The sequence below is a fragment of the Salvelinus sp. IW2-2015 genome, linkage group LG10 (assembly GCF_002910315.2).
Source record: "Salvelinus sp. IW2-2015 linkage group LG10, ASM291031v2, whole genome shotgun sequence".
Lineage (NCBI taxonomy): Eukaryota > Metazoa > Chordata > Actinopteri > Salmoniformes > Salmonidae > Salvelinus > Salvelinus sp. IW2-2015.
In genome coordinates, this window is record NC_036850.1 from 13,672,209 (window position 1) to 13,693,660 (window position 21,452).

At 43.7% G+C, this 21,452-nt stretch overlaps 1 pseudogene; it reads right to left on the minus strand.

Moving 5' to 3' along the window:
• Positions 1-20,092, minus strand: part of LOC139028297 (piggyBac transposable element-derived protein 4-like) — a 45,852-nt pseudogene extending 25,760 nt beyond the window's left edge.
• Positions 20,093-21,452: the final 1,360 nt, after the last annotated feature.

Here is a 21,452-nt window from a genome sequence, read left to right on the forward strand (position 1 = left end):
TTCRCCACATGTAAAACTGTTATTTAACTTATTTTCTGATAGCCAATAACAAACTACACAGTGGGCTCCCTTATCTAAAGATAAATAAAGTGATGTTCCTGATAAGGCAGGTTTCACTTTATGATGATGTCTATAATCTCTAAATAACACAGCCGGTATCTTTGTTGTTAGATCTACAGTTCTAATCACACAGACAGCATCTCCATACTGTACATAGTTTTTCCTACCAGCGTGGCTTGTGTTTACTATTCACCATCCTTAATAAACTTTAAGGGACGACAGGCAGCTTTCCGACATCACGGGAAGTCCTCTTCGGGGACTGGCAATAGAAGAGAGGCAGATACGGAAATGGCCAGATGTCATTGTACTGTCATCCACAGTACTAAAACATTTACGAGCCATTAGGCTCCGGTGCCAAAGGACAATAGCATGTGAGGTCTAGGAACCAGTCCACGGATGGGCGGCTTCACAACAGGTGCATCGAGCCAATCATGCTACTCTACAAGCCGCCTGCAGTTCTTTCTTTCTATTCATCTTTCATTATTTCAACAGTTCTTCCAGCAAATGCACACACCTCCCTCGTCGCTCCACCATCAACGTACACAGTATCAGGTTTTAGAGATTAGCTAAGGCACGCATTGACCTGTAATAAAACACACTCAACACACAGACAGACACACATTGAGTGACGAAGCATTTTCAACAGTGTACTTTCATCAGATAAAATGTACAGTGAATGAAAACCACACAGCCGTCCTCTTGCATCATTGGAATAGAATGGGCCAGTAGATATAGAAGCGGAAATACCCATTCTAAGGGATTTCTAGGTAAGATGATTGTGTTTTCTGGGTGTCCGTTTGTAATTTTACTTTAAGACGAGATCTCATTTCGCCATCATGCCTGAGAAAGGATTAGAGGAGATGACAGGCCTCTGTCAGAGGAGCCACAGCTCTAGCCAGGAAAATTAGGGTTACACAATTACATCGACTTCCACAAGCGCCACCAAAAGCCCTCCCCATAATTGGATCCATTTTAGGGGGTTTAAGGGCCACTTGCCTGAGATAGAGGCAGAGAAGAAGCCAAATTCATCCCCTTCTCCCTCTATCCCTCTTACTCCTCTCTGTTGCAGTTGTATCACTACAAAGAACAACAACACAGCAGTGGTCTAAAGAACCKTMTTATATACAATCGGCTCAATTATGAGTAGAAATGAAACTACACCCCAACAAATAAATAGTTATRKTTTMCCTTACCATGACATCACATTTACAACCAGCCTGTTCGATTGTGGCCTTAAATAAGAAACCCTTCTGCTGACGGTCGCCAAACTCAGCTTTTTCCTTTCCCCAACGTAATAATATTCACAATGAAAAGGGCCCAAGACTCGTCAGGTGTATCATTAATACTAACAGTCACTGGCTTTATCAATAAGTACATCAACGACATCGTCCCCACAGTGACCGTACGTACATACCCCAACCAGAAGCKATGGATTACAGGCAACATTCGCACTGAGCTAAAGGGTAGAGCTGCCGCTTTCAAGGTGCGGGACTCTAACCCAGAACCTTATAAGAAATCCTGCTATGGGCTCCAACGAACCATAAAACAGGCAAAGTGACAATATAGGGGTAAGATTGAATCGTACTACACCGGCTCCGACACTCATCTTATGTGTAGGGCTTGCAAACTACTACAGACTACAAAGGGAAGCACAGCCGCGAGCTGCCCAGTGACACGAGCCTACCAGACGAGCTGAATCACTTCTATGCTCGCTTCAAGGCAAGCAACACAGAGGCATGTATGAGAGCATCAGCTGTTCCGGACAACTGTGTGATCATGCTCTCCGTAGCCGACGTGAGTAAGACCTTTAAACAGGTTAACATTCACAAGGCCATGGGGCCAGATGGATTACTAGGATGTGTGCTCCGGGCATGTGCTGACCAACTGACAGGTGTCTTCACTGACATTTTCAACATGTCCCTGATTGAGCCTGTAATACCAACATGTTTCAAGCAGACCACAATAGTCCCTGTGCCCCAGAACACTAAGAAACCTGCCTAAATGACTACAGACCCGTAGCACTCACGTCCGTTGCCATGAAGTGCTTTGAAAGGCTGGTCATGGCTCACATTAACACCATTATCCCAGAAACCATAGACCCAATCCAATTTGCATCCCTCCCAAACAGATCCACGGATGATGCAATCTCTATTGCACTCCACACTGCCCTTTCCCACCTAGACAAAAGGAACACCTACGTGAGAATGCTATTCATTGACTACAGCTCAGCGTTCAACACCATAGTACCCTCAAAGCTCATCACTAAGCTAAGAATCCTGGGACTAAACACCTCCCTCTGCAACTGGATCCTGGACTTCCTGACGGGACACCCCCAGGTGGTGAGGGTAGGTAGCAACACATCTTCCACGCTGATCCTCAACACTGGAGCCACTCAGGGGTGTGTGCTCAGTCCCCTCCTGCACTCCCTGTTCACCCACGACTGCGTGGCCAGGCATGACTCCAACACCATCATTAAGTTTGCAGACGACACAACAGTGGTAGGCCTGATCACCGACAAAAACGAGATAGCATATAGGGAGGAGGTCAGAGACCTGGCCGGGTGATGCCAGAATAACAACCTATCCCTCTACGTAACCAAGACTAATGAGATGATTGTGGACTACAGGAAAAGGAGGACCGAGCACTCCCCCGTTGTCATTGATGGGGCTGTAGTGGAGCAGGTTGAGAGCTTCAAGTTCCTTGGTGTCCACATCACCAACAAAATAGAATGGTCCAAACACACCAAGACAGTCGTGAAGAGGGCACGACAAAGCCTATTCCGCCTGAGGAAACTAAAAAGATTTGGCATGGGTCCTCAGATCCTCAAAAGGTTCTACAGCTGCAACATCAACAGCATCCTGACTGGTTGCATCACTGCCTGGTACGGCATCTGCTCGGCCTTCGACCGCAAGGCACTACAGAGGGTAGTGCGTACGGCCCAGTACATCACCGGGGCCAAACTTCCTGCCAGGCGGTGTCAGAGGAAGAACCTAAAAATTGTCAAAGACACCAGCCACCCTAGTCATAGACTGTTCTCTCTACTACAGCATGGCAAACGGTACCAGAGCGCTAAGTCTAGGACCAAATGGCTTCTCAACAGTTTTTACCCCCAAGCCATAAGACTCCTGAACAGGTAATCGAATGGCTCCCCGGACTATTTGCATTGCGTGCCTCCCCCCAACCCCTATTTTATGCTGCTGCTACTCTCTGTTTATCATATATGCATAGTCACTTTAGCTATACCTACATTCATGTACATACTACCTCAATTAGCCCGACTAACTGGTGCCCGCGGACATTGGCTACCTGGACTATCTGCATTGTGTCCCACCACCCGCCAACCCCTCTTTTACGCTACTGCTACTCTCTGTTGATCATATATGCATAGTCACTTTAACCATACCTACATGTACATACTACCTCAATTAGCCCCACTAACCGGTGCCTGTATATAGCCTCACTACTGTATATAGCCTCACTACTGTATATAACCTCACTACTGTATATAGCCTCACTACTGTATATAGCCTCACCACTGTATATAGCCTCGCTACTGTTCTTTTTCCACTGTCTTTTTACTGTTGTTTTTTATTTCTTTGCTTATCTATTGTTACCTAATACCTATMTTTTACTTAAATATTGCAATGTTGGTTATGGCCTGTAAATAAGCATTTCACTGTAAGGTCTACACCTGTTGTATTTGGAGCAGGTGACAAATAAACTTTGATTTGATTTGAACTAACAGGTGCTTCTTGTAACATATGGATACTGACTCACTGTACTCTAGCATCCTGCTCTAAGGACCAATATTTAAGACGTTTTGCTACCCTTGCTTTCGTGGACGCTGGTATGAATGTCCATTTGCCACTGTGCTGTTTTTCTACAGGAATTGAAATATTAAATGTTGATGCATCACATTGTCCTGGTTTGACTCAGCAACTTAAGTAGTTTTGACCTGTAATTCATTAATTCTCCAGGTAGTTTGTCGYTATTTCAAAGTCGATTAGAGTGATGTATTACTGTATTTCTAGATTTCTGTACAGTCTGCATTTCAGGACTATTCCCGCCCTCCTCCACCTTCTCTGCCTCTCAAAGAATATTCCAGAGTAATATTCCAGAGGGCCGGTCATCCTCAGTGCAAAGCAATTTTGATGAGAAGTCTTTGAACCCTGATGAAATTTGTTTGGTTAAGAAGGATATTTCAAACTCTATCTGACTGAGTCAAGGAGCTTGAAGGAATCATACACTGGCCCTTATTTGACCCTTTTTCAGAGCCAGAGAGGCTGTGGAGAGAGAGAGAGGACTTTACTTGACAACTCCAACTATGGTTTCCATCAGCCGATGGCAAAGTCATAGTCTGGTTTTCCAAAAAACTGTAATACTGTATTTCACACATTTTGCATTGATCAGGGCATCACGTACCGGTCTAATCTACAGTACATATCTCAGGTCTATACTAGTTATTCCAAGTGACAAATGGTTTCGAGCTAATTATTTTACATTTCTATATGAACACCTTAGGAAAAAAGCTAATGAACAAGCCTATTCCCCATTTAAAGTGTGACTAAGAGTGTTTATGTTCAGACTTGAAAATACCTGGAAATATTATCAACCTTATCCATATGGCTGTGTCTGCAGACACATCCACTCTGTATGAAATAATAATAAAAAAAAAAAATAGAATTTATTTAATGCCAATCGCCTACCTAAAGTAACTCACTAATTGCTAGACAGCCTTTGAAATTAACAGTGAGAATGTCATCTTATGGAAAATACCAGAAAATAAGCTTACTTACAGAATGGCACTTTTCTCTTACATTGCTTAATGGGTTGTTCCATGTCATCACACATTCCCCAGGGTGTTTGTCACTAACGTCTCTCTGCCCTTAAAGATCCAATAAACCACTGAAGGAAACGACAAAGGTGATTGCAATGTTTATGAGGGCAGATTAGCAATCAGACAAACACGGCTCAGAGACTTTCTTCACGAGAACAAGTCACATCTTTCTCATACTGAATGAGAAATGCAGCTCATCTGAAAAGGCCATTTTCTTTTCTCTTCCAGGTGAGTCTATACTCTGTGTTCACCAAAAACCTGCCTCTGCAGAGATGAACCTTTTTACATGACTCATAAAAGCTGTTAGACAATATTATAGTATTATATATTATATTATAGTACAACACTGTATGCCCTCCAGGAAGGGTAAATTACTTTTCGGAAAGCTATATAGGGTGAATGTAAAAACAGGGATTGCGTAGTATGTAGGTAAATAATGTCTAGGCTCAAGCATAGTTGAAAGATCCACCGTGGTATTGTGTCTGGAGTGAGATAACTTGGATCCTATAATGAATTGGTTATAGACCTTCTACTGTAAATAATGTTAGAGTATTACAGGAGACGAACGCAGCCAAAATGGGTCATAATATGTCATCCAGAGCATTATCCTTGATTTGATGTTGCTTCCACACACACACACACACACACACACACACACACACACACACACACACACACACACACACACACACACACACACACACACACACACACACACACACACACATACACACACACAATCAAGTTGGCGTTCAACTTCATTAGAGTGCCTTGCCACCCACCCCACCTTCTCTTCTAGCTCAACCCTTCTTCCTCTCTTCATTTTCATCAAAACATTGCAGATGAGGTCCTGAGCCCAATTAATCACTCTCCAGCCCTGCTACACTGCACCGTTATTAATCACACAGCCCACCACGCTGCTGCCTGCCTGCATGCATGCCTCACACCAACAGCCTCCTCAATGGGAGTGGAAGCCCTGTCACACACACAGACACACACAAACAACAACAGCAGCCACAGCATACAAATGCACAGCAGGTACTGCAGGTGCTCACACACATTGACTGGACTTTATATTCCAGGTTTTGCCATGATAATGGGAAGTGGCTACACGTGAGGAATTCATATTTATTTTCTCTATGCTGTCATCAGGGGAGTGGATAGTAAACTTAATCTTGTCTTCTGAAACACTTAACAATAGATGTGAAAGTGGGTGTGAAGGGGCTGTACTTCAATCACATTGTAATTTACACCAGGTCATGTTGCTCTAACCCAAGCAAAAAATATATATATTTTAATACATTACAAGTATACTAAAGTATACTTATARATACCAAACATTTAAATAATATACTTCAAATACGAGATGTACTTTTCTGGTATATCTTGATTATAATATAAATATACAATAATTACACTTCAACACACTTATTAAAAGTGCACTTTATATTTATAGTTTTTTCAGTCTTTTAAACAATAAATGCTATCATCACACTTCAACACACTTATTAAAAGTTTTTCATAATTTAAGTGTACTTACTATATGTTCACTATCATTACAATTAAACACACTCATTAAAACTGTACTTCAATTTTAAACTCTTTAATTGTAATTTAGTATTTTCATTCAAAATACACTTGGAGTTATTTTAAAGATGAATCATTGATATTTTGGGGGAAATTCTGTGAGTGATCAAGTACACTACAAGTATACAGMGAATTCAGAAAGAATTCAGACCCCTTCCCTTTGAGCTCAATTGCATTCCGTTTCCATTGATCATCCTTGAGATGTTTCTTCAACTTGTTTGGAGTCCACCTGTGGTAAATTCAATTGATTGGACATGATTTGGAAAGGTACACACCTGTCTATATAAGGTCCCACAGTTGACAGTGCATGTCAGAGAAAAACACAAAGGGATTATCTGTAGAGCTCCGAGACAGGATTGTGTCGAGGCACAGATCTGGGGAAAGGTACCAAAAAATGTCTGCAGCATTGAAGGTCCACAAGAACACAGTGGCCTCCATCATTCTTAAATGGAAGAAGTTTGGAACCACCAAGACTTTTCCAATATTTGGCCGACACGGCCAAACTGAGCAATCGGGGAGAAGGGCCTTGGTCAGGGAGGTGACCAAGAACCCCATGGTAACTCTGACAGAGCTCTATAATTCCTCTGTGGAGATGGGAGAACCTTCCAGAAGGACAACCATCTCTGCAGCACTCCACCATTCAGGCCTTTATGGTAGAGTGGCCAGATGGAAGCCTCTCCTCAGTAAAAGGCACATGACAGCCTGCTTGGAGTTTGCCAAAAGGCACCTAAAGGACTCTRAGACCATGAGAYACAAGATTCTCTGGTCTGATAAAACCAAGATTGAGTTCTTTGGCCTGAATGCCTAGCGTCACATCTGGAGGAAACCTGGCACCATCCCTATGGTGAAGCATGGMGGTGACAGCATCATTCAGTGGGGATATTTTTCAACGACAGGGACTGAAAGACTAGTCAGGATCGAATGGTAAAGTACAGAGAAATTCATGTTAAAGATGAATGGTAAAGTACAGAGAAATCCTTGATGAAAATCTGCTCCAGAGTGCTCAGGACCTCAGACTGCGGCGAATGTTCACCTTCCAACAGGACAATGATCCTAAGCACACAGCCAAGACAACACAGGAGTGGCTTCGGGGCAAGTCTCTGAATGTCCTTGAGAGGACCACCCAGAGCCTGGACTTGAACCCYATCTAACATCTCTGGAGAAACCTGACAATAGCTGTGCAGCAACGCTCCCCATCCAACCTGACAGAGCTTGAGAGGATCTGCAGAGAAGAATGGAAGAAACTCCCCAAATACAGGTGTGCCAAGCTTGTAGCGTCATACCCAAAAAGACTTAAGGGTCGACAGATTCAAGTTCCTTGGTGTCCACATCACCAACGAACTATCATGGTCCAAACATACCAAGACAGTCGTGAAGAGGGCATGACAAAACCTTTTTCCCCTCAGGACACTGAAAAGATTTGGCATGGGCCCCCAGATCCTCAAAAGGTTCTACAGCTGCACCATCGAGAGCATCCTGACCGGTTGCATAACCCCCTGGTATGACAACTGCTCGGCATCTGACCGTAAGGTGCCACAGATGGTTGTGCGAACGGCCCAGTATATCACTGGGGCCAAGCTTCCTGCCATCCAGGACCTATATAATAGGCGGTGTCAGAGGAAAGCCCATAATATTGTCAGAGACTCCAGTCACCCAAGTTATAGACCGTTTTCTCTGCTAACGCATGGCGAGCAGTACCGAAGTGCCAAGTCTAGGACCAAAAGGCTCCTCAACAGCTTCTACACCCAAGCTATTAGACTGCTGAACAATTCATAAAATCGCCACCGGACAATTTACATTGACCCCGCCCTTCTCGTACACTGCTGCTATTCGCTGTTTGTTTGTTACCTATGCATAGTCACTTCGCCCCATCTATATGTACGGAGTACCTCAACTAGCCTGTACCCCTGCACACTGACTCAGTACCGTTGCGCCCTGTATATAGCATCGTTATAGTTATTCATATTGTGTTACTTTTTATTGTTACTTTTTATTTTAGCCTACTTYGTAAATATTTTCTTCTTGAACTGCACTGTTGGTTGAGGGCTTGTAAGTGTCGTGTCTTTGGCATCATTAAAAGTGAAGACTGTTATTTTATCAAATCAATTCTCTGTAATTATTATACGTGATTAAACTAATCATGTAAATCTAATTAACTAGGAATTCGGGACACCACGGAAAATCTTCATATTACAAAGTTAGAATTTTCKGAATATAATTCTTTAGATATTTTAATATCTGATCAATTAGTCTTCTATGAATGAATTATTCTTTACCTCACGTCAGTCTCATTCCAAACGTCATAAATTGTTGGTTATCTGCACGAACCCAGCCTTTACTACAAATCATCCATCCACCAATTGGCTTAATCATTTATTTACTAACTGACTAAATAATCACAGAAATGCATAAACAAACAAACAGTATATATGTTACTAACATATGATAGGGAAAATTCCCTGGTGAGCTAAGCCAATATGACGGCTTGGTGGACAAAGGGAAGTGGGTGTGGACTGAGAAAGAGCMGGAAAGACCTAAGGGATCACTACACACAGTTGATAACTATATTAGTTGAAATGCTAATACTTTGCACATGAATGCTCACTAATTCGGGAATAATTGCAATTAATATATATTTATGCCCATGTGTCGTGATCTTTTCTGTTGGAATCCGGTCTGTCTGCTGGAGAGTTCATCCAAGTCTCTCTCACTCTTTCTGTTTCCCTGAAGATCAAAGTCTTTCGTGGTTAGAATGGATACTTCAGAGTACCATTCAGAAATGTTCTCATAGAATATATGTTTCTGTGGTTGTCGGTATTCGCCTCCCAGGTTTACATAATCTCTAGCTGCAGACTAGTAATTAGTATCTAAGATTTGCTCTTATTCTGTAGGGATCGATAGTCTCAGAGTTTAACAATTTCCAGCCGTGTAGCCAATGCTCCACATGGTATGGTTAGGAATTCAATAACTATTCACAATCACAGCTCACGGTGTGGGTTTGCTTAGTCTGAAGAGGATTTCCTCAGGAGGGGCTTTTATTRGTATCAGTAGAAAAGGCCTGATGACTGATCATGTCTGTGCTCAGTGGGGCGGGCCAATGACTTAGTTAAACTTTAACTTCTTTCAGCTAGGGGGCAGAATTTTTATGTTTGGAAAAATAACGTTCCCAAGGTAAACAGACTATTTCTCAGGTCCAGATGCTAGAATATGCATATAATTGACAGATTGGGATAGAAAACACTCTAAAGTTTCCAAAACTGTCAAAATATTGTCTGTGAGTATAACAGAACTGATTTTGCAGGCGAAAACCTGAGGAAATCCAACCCGGAAGTGCCTTTTATTTGGAAAAATCCCTGTTCCGTTGCCTGCCCCTCCTCCATTTAAAGGGGTATCAACCAGATTCCTTTTCCAATGGTTTCCTCAGGCTGTGACCAGGCTTTAGACATAGTTTCAAGCTTTTATTTTGAAAAATGAGCGACATTTTTCAAACGCATCAGGTGTTCTTTGATTAGTTCCTGCGCGCGAGAGATGTAGCTCGACATTTTCTTTCTCTGTACATTTACATTTAAGTCATTTAGCAGACGCTCTTATCCAGAGCGACTTACAAATTAGTATTGAATAGGTTACCGTCCGGTTGAAATATTATCGATTATGTACAGTATGTTAAAAACAACCTGAGGATTGATTATAAAAAACGTTTGACATGTTTCTACGAACATTACGGATACTTTTTGGAATTTTCGTCTGCCTTTCAGGACCGGAACGAGCATGGGGTTTTCTGAACATAACGCGCAAACCAAATGGCGGTTTTTGGTTATAAAAGTAATGTTTATCGAACAAAAATAACATTTATTGTGTAACTGGGAGTCTCGTGAGTGCAAACATCCAAAGATTATCAAAGGCAAGTGATTCATTTTATTGCTTTTCTGACTTTCGTGACCAAGCTAATTTGAGGCTAGCTGTTGTTACTGTTTTGTCTATGATTGATAAACTCACAAACGCTTGGATTGCTTTCGCTGTAAAGCATATTTTGAAAATCTGACACGATAGGTCGATTAACAACAAGCTAAGCTGTGTTTTGGTATATTTCACTTGTTATTTCATGATTACAAATATTTTTWGTATTTATTTTTAATTTGGCGCTCTGCAATTCAGCGGTTGTTTACGAAAATGATCCCGCTAAAGGGATCCGTGCAGCAAGAAGTTAAAGGGAATACAATTATCTCACATTAAAGGTTTAACATCACATTACATCATTTCACAAATAGTTTCATCTTTACTCCTTTCACATGAAATCCTTTGTTCCCCTGTGGTCTCTCTGCAGGAAAGGGGGAGAGAGTCTCCGCCAGGAATTTACAACATGAGATAACAGAACCTGGGTGTAGGAGAGAGTGAGAGAGGGGGAAGCCACAATCTATACCCAGAAAGGGCCACGTCATGACATAAGTAAGCATTTCACGGTAAAGTCTACACTTCTTGTATTCGGCACATGTGGCAAATAAAGTTTGATTTGATTTGATTTTTGCTTCCTGAGAGTATACTTTTTCATATCTCAAAAAAAAATACTCAAGTATACTTTCCAAAAAATATATTTAACTTAAATGTCCACAAAATATATTTAAAGTACACTTTCAAAAACGCATGTGCCAAAAATMTGCATATAACCATTCCTCCTTTCCTGCAGCTGAGGTTTTGATTTAAAATATGACATTGTTACTCATATTAGGCTAATTCAAATGCTTTGATGTTTATTTTCAAACCAAATAATCTTGTACTTTTAATTATACATTACATATTACACATTTTATTGAAATGTTAATTTCAAATCAAATCTTATTTGTCACATGCACCGAATACAACAGGTGTAGTGTAGCCCTTACAGTGAAATGCTTACTTACAAGCCCTTAACCAACTATGCAGTTTTAATAACATTTACATTTAACATTTAAGTCATTTAGCAGACGCTCTTATCCAGAGCGACTTACAAATTGGAAAGTTCATACATATTCATCCTGGTCCCCCCGTGGGGAATGAACCCACAACCCTGGCGTTGCAAGCGCCATGCTCTACCAACTGAGCCACACGGGACCACATTTTATGGTAATAAAATACCATAAAAAAGTAATAGATAAGAAAAAACGAATAATTAAGGAGCAGCAGTAAATAACAATAGCGGGGCTATATACAGGGGGTACCGGTTCATAGTCAGTGTGTCAATGTGCGGGGGGACCGGTATTGAGGTAATTGAGGTAATTATGTACATGCAGGTAGGGTTATTAAAGTGGCTACGCATAGATAATAACAGAGAGTAGAAGGAGCGTGGGAGGGGGGGTGCAAATAGTCTGGGTAGCCATTTGATTAGTTGTTCAGGAGTCATATTGCTTGGAGATAGAAGCTGTTGAGAAGCCTCTTGGACCTAGCCTTGGCACTCCGGTACCACTTGCAGTGCGGTAGCAGAGAGAACAGTCTATGAGTAGAGTGGCTGGAGTCTTTGACAATTTTTAGGGCATTCCTCTGACACCGCCTGGTATAGAGGTCCTTGATGGCAGGAAGCTTGGCCCCGGTGATGTACTGGGCCGTACGCACTACCCTCTGTAGTGCTTTGCGGTCGGAGGCCGAGCAGTTGCCATACCAGGCAGTGATGCAACCCGTCAGGATGATCTCGATGGTGCAGCTGTAGAACCTTTTGAGGATCTGAGGACCCATGCCAAATCTTTTCAGTCTCCTGAATAGGTTTTGTCGTGCCCTCTTCACGACTGTCTTGATGTGCTTGGACCATGTTACTTTGATGATGATGTGGACAGCAAGGAACGTGAAGCTCTCAACCTGCTCCACTGCAGCCCCGTCGATGAGAATGGGGGCATACTCGGTGTTCCTTTTTCTGTAGTCCACCATAATCTCCTTTGTCTTGATCACGATGAGGGAGAGGTTGTTGTCTTTGCACCACACGCTAGTGGGACACCTGTCGACAACATCCAGTGAAATTCATGAACATACAAGTATCTCATTTCGTTTAAAAGCTTAAATTCTTGTTAATCTAACTGCATTGTCCGATTTACAGTAGGCTTTACAGCGAAAGCATACCATGCGATTTTTTGTGGACCGCGCCCCACATCAACATATTTTTAAACCAGCACAGGCTTCATAAAATCACAAATAGCTATTAAATGAATCACTTACTTTTGAAAATCTTCCTGTTTGCAATCCCAAGGGTCCCAGCTACCACATGAATGGTCGTTTTGTTAGATAAAATCCTTCTTTATATACTAAAGTCAGTTTAGTTGGCGCCATCAATTTCAGTAATCCACTCGTTCAACAGGCAGACAAAGGAATCCAAAAACCTACCGCTAAACTTTGCTCAAACAAGTCAAACTACATTTCTATTTAATCCTCAGGTACCCTAAAATGTAAAGAAACTATAATATTTCATACGGAAAGAAGTATATTCAATAGAAAAGTAAAATTAGCAGGCGCGCCTCCTCTTCGTTGCGCACCGACAGACTGATTTTCCACGTGACTCTTTGTACCAAAACTCCAAATTCTTCCTTGTTTTGGAAGAAACAAGACTGAAACCTTGAACAAAGACTATTGACATCTAATGGAAGCCATAGGAATTGCAATCTGGGAGTTTGAATTGCATAAGACCCATAGGTTTCCATTATTAGAGCCTGGGACCTAAAAAAAAAATCTTTGGATTTTTGCCTACCATATCAGTTGTGTTAAGTCTCATACATTATTTTAACATTTCTACAAACTGCAAAGTGTTTTCTATTCAAAGATACCAATTACATGCATATCCTGGCTTCTGGGCCTGAGTAACAGGCAGTTTACTTTGGGCATGTCAGTCAGGCGGAAATTCAGGAAAATAGAAATTCAGTAAAACTGATTTTAGTWTCCCTGCATTAAATTCCCCGGCCACCAGGAGCGCTTCCTCTGAGTGAACATTTTCCTGTTTGCTTATGGCGGAATACAGCTCATTGAGTGGGGTTTTAGTGCCAACTTCGCTCTGTGGTGGTATGTTGACAGCTATGAAGAATACAGATGAAAACTCTCCAGCTCTGTCGCGGACCAGGATGTCTTGCTCCCAGACAGACTAAATAACTTCTTTGCCCGCTTTGAGGACAATACAGTGCCACTGACACGGCCCGCTACCAAAACCTGCGGACTCTCCTTCACTGCAGCCGACGTGAGTAAAACATTTAAACGTGTTAACCCTCGCAAGGCTGCAGGCCCAGACGGCATCCCCAGCCGCGTCCTCAGAGCATGCGCAGACCAGCTGACTGGTGTGTTTACAGACATATCCAATCAATCCTTATCCCAGTCTGCTGTTCCCATATGCTTCAAGAGGGCCACCATTGTTCCTGTTCCCAAGAAAGCTAAGGTAACTGAGCTAAACGACTACCGCCCCGTAGCACTCACTTCCGTCATCATGAAGTGCTTTGAGAGACTAGTCAAGGACCATATCACTTCCAGCCTACCTGACACCCTAGACCCACGCCAATTTGCTTACCGCCGCAATAGGTCCACAGACGACACAATCGCAACCACACTGCACACTGCCCTAACCCATCTGGACAAGAGGAATACCTATGTGAGAATGCTGTTCATTGACTACAGCTCATCATTTAACACCATAGTACCCTCCAAACTCGTCATCAAGCTCGAGACCCTGGGTCTCGACCCCGCCCTGTGCAACTGGGTACTGGACTTCCTGACGGGCCACCCCCAGGTGGTGAGGGTAGGTAACAACATCTCCACCCCGCTGATCCTCAACACTGGGGCCCGACAAGGGTGCGTTCTGAGCCCTCTCCTATACTCCCTGTTCACCCACGACTGCGTGGCCATGCACGCCTCCAACTCAATCATCAAGTTTGCGGACGACACTACAGTGGTAGGCTTGATTACCAACAACGACGAGACGGCCTACAGGGAGGAGGTGAGGGCCCTCGGAGTGTGGTGTCAGGAAATAACTTCACACTCAACGTCAACAAAACAAAGTAGTGATTGTGGACTTCAGGAAACAGCAGAGGGAGCACCCCTATCCACATCGACGGGACAGTAGTGGAGAGGGTAGTACATTTTAAGTTCCTCTGCGTACACATCACGGACAAACTGAATTGGTCCACCCACACAGACAGCGTTGTGAAGAAGGCGCAGCAGCGCCTCTTCAACCTCAGGAGGCTGAAGAATTCGGCTTGTACCAAAAGCACTCACAAACTTCTACAGATGCACAATCGAGAGCATCCTGTGTCGGGCTGTATCACCGCCTGTGTTCGGCAACTGCTCCACGCCAAACCGTAAGGCTCTCCAGAGGGTAGTGAGGTCTGCACAACGCATCACTGGGGGCAAACTACCTGCCCTCCAGGACACCTACACCACCTGATGTCACAGGAAGGCCATAAAGATCATCAAGGACAACAACCACCCGAGCCACTGCCTGTTCACCCGCTATCATCCAGAAGGCGAGGTCAGTACAGGTGCATCAAAGCAGGGACCGAGAGACTGAAAAATAGCTTCTATCTCAAGGCCATCAGACTGTTAAACAGTCACCACTAACATTGAGTGGCTGCTGCCAACATACTGACTCAACRCCAGCTTACTTTATTAATGGAAATTGATGGAAATTGATCAAAAATGTATCACTAGCCACTTTAAACAATGCCACGTAATATAATGTATATGTATATACTGTACTCTATATCAWCTACTGCATCTTGCCATCTTTATGTAATACATGTATCACTAGCCACTTTAAACTATGCACTTTATGTTTACATACCCTACATTACTCATCTCATATGTATATACTGTACTCTATACCATCTACTGCATCTTGCCTATGCCGTTCTGTACCATCACTCATTCATATATCTTTATGTACATATTCTTTATCCCTTTACACTTGTGTGTATACGGTAGTAGTTGTGGAATTGTTAGGTTAGATTACTRGTTGGTTATTACTGCATTGTCGGAACTAGAAGCACAAGCATTTCGCTACACTCGCATTAACATCTGCTAACCATGTGTATGTGACAAATAAGATTTGATTTGATTTGATTTAGGTAGATCGTGTGGTCTACAGCTTATCATGAGATACTCTACCTCAGGCGAGCAAAACTTTGAGACTTCCTTAGATATCGTGCACCAGCTGTTGTTTACATAAATACATAGGCCCCCGCCCCGTGCCTTACCAGAGGCTGCTGTTCTGTCTTTTATAACCCGCCAGCTGTATGTTCTTAATGTCGTCGTTCAGCCACAACTCGGTGAAACATAAGATATTACAGTTTTTAATGTCCCGTTGGTAGAATATACGTGCTTTCAGTTCATCCCATTTATTTTCCAGCGATTGAACGTTAGCTATCAGAATGGAAGGCAAGGGCAGATTAGCCACTCATCGCCTGATCCTCACAAGGCACCTGGATCTTTTGCCTCGAAATCTCTGTTTCCTTCTCCAGCGATTCACGGGGATCGGGACCTGGCCTGGTGTCTGCAGTATATCCCTCGCGGCCGACTCATTGAAGAAGAACTCCTCGTCAAATTTGAGGTGAGTAATCCCAGTTCTGATGTCCAGAAGCTGTTTTTGTCATAAGATACGGTAGCAGCAACATTATGTATAAAACAAGTTACAAACAATGTGAAAAAACAAACAAAATAGCATGGTTGGTTAAGAGCCGATAAGACGGCAGCCCTACCCTCCTGCGTCATCATTGTTTTACCGTAATGTGAACAACTAAAGTGTGAAATGCCACTGGGGCACAGTTATCAATCACATTACTTGTAAATTGCTGCTCCAGCTACAACTTATTTGTATATATTGTGTTAACATTGGCTGAGACGATGCCTTGGTCGATCAAGGTAACCTTTATATTAATTACAATATCAAATGTGGTTAATGAGTAGAAGTCCATTAGTAAAAGTATACTTGAAACACATTATAGATATACTTTATTTGTTAAGAAAATGCAMGAATTCTAATTCGAATGACATTTTAGTATACTTAAAATGTATGAGAAATATACATAAAATGTACTTCAAATCAAATTGTATTGGTCACATACATGTGCTTAGCAGATGTTATTGCGGGGGTAGCGAAATGCTTGTGTTTCTAGCTCCAACAGTGCAGTAACATCTAACAAGTAATATCAAACAATTTCACAACAATACACACAACACACACAAATCTAAAATATAAGAATGTATTTCAGAATATATAAATATTTGGACAAGCAATGTCACAGCGGTATAGACTAAGATACAGTAGAATAGAATAGAATACAGTATATACATGAGTAATGTAAAATATGTGAACATTATTAAAGCAACTAGTGTTCCATTATTAAAGGGGCCAGTGATTTCAAGTCTCTGTATATAGGGCAGCACCGTCTAAGGTGCTACTGATGGTTATTTAACAATATGATGGCCTTGAGACCATTTCAGTTTGTCCGGGATGTGTACACAGAGGAACTTCAAGCTTTCCACTTTCTCCACTGCGGTGCTGTCAATGTGGATAGGGGCGTGCTCCCTCTGCTGTTTCCTGAAGTCCACGATCAGCTCCTTTGTTTTGTTGACGTTGAGTTCGAGGTTATTTTCCTGGCACCACACTTCCAGTTCCCTCACCTCCTCCCTGTAGGCTGTCTCGTCATTGTTGGTAATCAGGCCTACTACTGTTGTGTTGTCTGTAAACTTGATGATTGAGTTGGAGGCATGTGTGGCCACGCAGTAATGGGTGAACAGGGAGAACAGGAGGGGGCTGACTACACACCCTTGTGGGGCCCCAGTGTTGAGGATCAGCAAAGTAGATGTGTTGTTTCCTACATTCACCAGCTGGGGGCAGCCCGTCAGGAAGTCCGGTACCCAGTTGCACAAGGCAGGGTTCAGACCCAGGGCCCCAAGCTTCATGATGAGCTTGGAAGGTACTATGGTGTTGAATGCTGAGCTGTAGTCAATGAACAACATTCTTACATAGGTATTCCTCTTGTCCAGGTGTGCAGTGTGCAGTGTGATGGCGATTGCATCGTCTGTGGATCTATTGGGGCGGTAAGAAAATTGYKGTGGGTCTAGGGTAACAGGTCAGGTAGAGATGGTATGATCCTTGACTAGTCTCTCAAAGCACTTCATGATGACAGAAGTGAGTGCTACAGGCCGGTAGTAATTTAGTTCGGTTACCTTTGCTTTCTTTGATACAGGAACAATGGTGGACATCTTGAAGCATGTGGGGASAGCAGACTGGGATAGGGAGAGTGTAACGCTTCTCGTCTGGTGAAGGAGAGGTGGACCAAGGTGCAGCGTGGTAAGTGGCCATGTTTTTTTTATAAAATACGAAAACACTTGACAAACAACAAAAACGACAAACGAACAGTCCTGAAAGGTGAAACAAAACACTAAACAGGAAACAACCACCCACAAACAAAAGTGGGAAAACAGGCTACCTAAATATGGCTCCCAATCAGAGACAACAATAGACAGCTGCCTCTGATTGGGAACCACACCAGGCCAAACACACAGAAACAGAAAACCTAGACCTACAACATAGAATAACCAGACATAGAACATCCACCCACATCACACCCTGACCAAACTAAAAATAGAAACATACAAAGCAATCTACGGTCAGGGCGTGACAGAGAGATTGAATATGTCCGTAAACACTCCAGCCAACTGTTCTGCACATGCTCTGAAGACACAGCTAGGGATGCTGTCTGGCCGGCAGCCTTACGAGGGTTAACACGCTTAAATGTCTTACTCACGTTGGCCACGGAAAAGGAGAGCCCACAGTCCTTGGTAGCGGGCACTGTGTTATCCTCAAAGCGGACGAAGTAGGTGTTTAGCTTGTCCGGGAGCAAGACATCGGTGTCCGCGATGTGGCTGGTTTTCCCTTTGTAGTCTGTGATTGTCTGTAGACCTTGCCACATACGTCTCGTGTCTGAGGCGTTGAATTGCGACTCCACTTTGTCTCTATACTGACATTTTGCCTGTTTGATTGCGTTACGGAGGGAATAATTACACTGTTTGTATTCGGCCACATTCCCAGTCACCTTGCCATGGTTAAATGCGGTGTTTCGCGCTTTCAGTTTTGCGCAAATGCTGCCATCTATCCACAGTTTCTGGTTAGGGTAGGTTTTAATAGTCACAGTGGGCACAACATCTCCTATAGACTTCCTGATAAACTCAGTCACCGTATCAGTGTATTCGTCAATGTTACTCATAGAGGCTTTAAAAAAAGAAGATATTGAACCTTTATTTAACTAGGCAAGTCAGTTCATAAAAATTCTTATTTACAATGACCACCTACCCCGGCCAAACCTGGACGACAGTGGGCTAATTTTGCACCACCCTATGGGATTCCCAATCATGGCCGGATGTGATACAGCCTGGATTCAAACCAGGGACTGTAGTGACGCCTCTTGCACTGAGATGCACTGCCTTAGACCACTGCGCCACTCAGCTAGCAGGAACATATCCCAATCCGCGTGATCAACACAATCTTGAAGCGTGGATTCTAATTGGTCAGACCAGTGTTGAGTAGTCCTTAGGACGGGTACTTCGTGTTTGAGTTTCTACCTATAGGAAGGGAGGAGCAAAATGGAGTCGTGATCAGATTTGCCGAAGGGAGGGCGGTGGAGGGCCTTGTAGGCATCCCGGAAGTTGGAGTAGCATTGTATTCAAAGCATATTTGTTTTGCTCATTATCTAATATACTAAGAATATATACTTAAGTACAAAAAAGTGTCCCAATTTAGATTTAAATTAATTAAATGTTAAATGAATTAAATGTATCTAAAAATTGTTCCAATTTAGATCGTTTTAAATATACTTAAGTATAATTATCACAGACCTACTTAAATATATGTTATGGCTGGTGAATGAGGAACCCAAAAGCGGAGTAATAGAAACAGAGTCTTTATTCCCAGTATCAAACAAACAATGATTCTCCTGGATATATCAAAAGGTAAATCAAAACAGGAACTGAAATCCTCTCGTCAGTAGTAGAGGAACGACTGGAGAACGCGACCACAGACTGCAGGTCGCTTCAGAAGGGCACAGGCCGTAGCTGACATGAGACACCTGCTCACACGCAGCCTCTGAAGAGGCAAAACGACAGGTGCGGAACAAGGACACAGGACAGGCAAACATCAAACATGAATCCGACAAGGACAGAAGCGGAAAACAGAGGGGAGAAATAGGGGCTCTAATCAGAGGGCAAAATAGGGGACAGGTGTGAAAGAGTAAATGAGGTCGTTAGGGAGATGAGAAAACAGCTGGAAGCAGGAAACGGAACGATAGAGAGAGAGAGCGGTGAGAGGGAGAGAGTGGAGGAGAAGAGAGAGGGATAGAAAGAGGGAAAGACCAATAAGATACCAGCAGAGGCAAGCACAGAGGACAAGACCATGATGATCCAAAGACAAAACATCGACAGTACGCCCCCACTTCAAACGTCCAAAGCCACGCGCCCCCTGGCAAAGCAGAATTAACCCTGGCGGCACAGAGAGGAAATCGCATCAGATCCAACGAACGGTCCAGCACGTCCCGAGATGGAACCCACTCCTCTCTAGGACGTAACCCTCCAATCCACTAAGTACTGGTGTGACCACGTCCCAGAGAGACGCATGTCCATAGATCTTCCGTACTTGTAATAGGAGCGCCCTCGACAAGAGGACGGGGGGGGAGGAACGCACGAACGGGGAGCGCGAAGAAATCGGCTGTGACACAAGAAGACATGGAAGAAAGGGTGGGAACGCGACGAAGATGTCGCGGAAGAAAGCAGTCCGCACAGACAGTGGACTCTTGAGAGACCCGGAAGACGACAATGAACCGGCGGAGTCATACTTGCTGAGATTAGCTGTCGTAAGGGGAAGGTTACGAGTGGAAAGCCACACTCTTCTGACCCGCCGAACAATACCTAGGACTTTATCCTACGTTTATTGGCAGGCTCTCACAGTCCTGCGCCCTGTTAGACGGCAAAGTGCATGACCTGACCCTCCTCCGGTGCGCTCACAACGTTGACAAAAACCGAGCGGTAGGGACGCTGGAACTCTCGGCGAGCTGGGACGAGAAACAGAGAGGCTGGTACCAAGACTACTCTGAAACGGAGATAAGCCCGGTAGCAGACGAAAGGAAGCGAGTTGTGAGCGTACTCAGCCCATAGGGGAGCTGTTCGCCCAAAGAACGCATGGGTTTCGAAACGAAAGGGCTGGCGTAATATGCGACCAATCGACTGATTGGCCCTTTCTGCTTGACCGTTTAGGACTGGGGATGAAACCCGGAAGAGAGACTGACGGAAGCACCAATCAAACGACAAGAACTCCCTCCAAAAACTGTGACGTGAATTGCGGACCTCTGTCTGAAACGGCGTTCTAACGGAGGCCATGAATTCTGAACACATTCTATGATGATTTGTGCCGTCCTCCTTAGCGGAAGGAAGCTTAGCGAGGGGAATGAAATCGTGCCGCCTTAGAGAACCTATCGATAACCGTAAGAATCACAGTCTTCCCCGCAGACGAGGCAGACCGGTAATAAAGTCTAAGGCGATGTGAGACCATGGTCGAGAAGGAATGGGGAAGCGGTCTGAGACGACCGGCAGGAGGAGAGTTACCTGACTTAAGTCTGCTGACGCGCAGTCCGAACAAGCAGCCACGAAACGGCGCGTGTCCGCTCCTGAGTAGGCAACAACCAGCTGTGCGAAATAGAAGCAAGCGTACCCCGAACGCCGGGTGTGGCCAGCCTAACTTGGCAGAGGTGAGCCCATGAATTAACAGCCAGACGAGTAGAGACAAGGACGAACAGAAAGGCTTTACTACGGACAACGCCGCGGCCGACGCCAAGTGTGAGTGAGTGCTTGCTTTACCTTGTCTCTCCTCAATTCCCCAGAACAGTCAACCCGGACAACACGCCCCTTCAGGGAGAATCCCCTCGGGGTCGGTGAGAAGCCACAGAAGAACTTAAGAGACCGGGATAGAGGCAATCAGGCT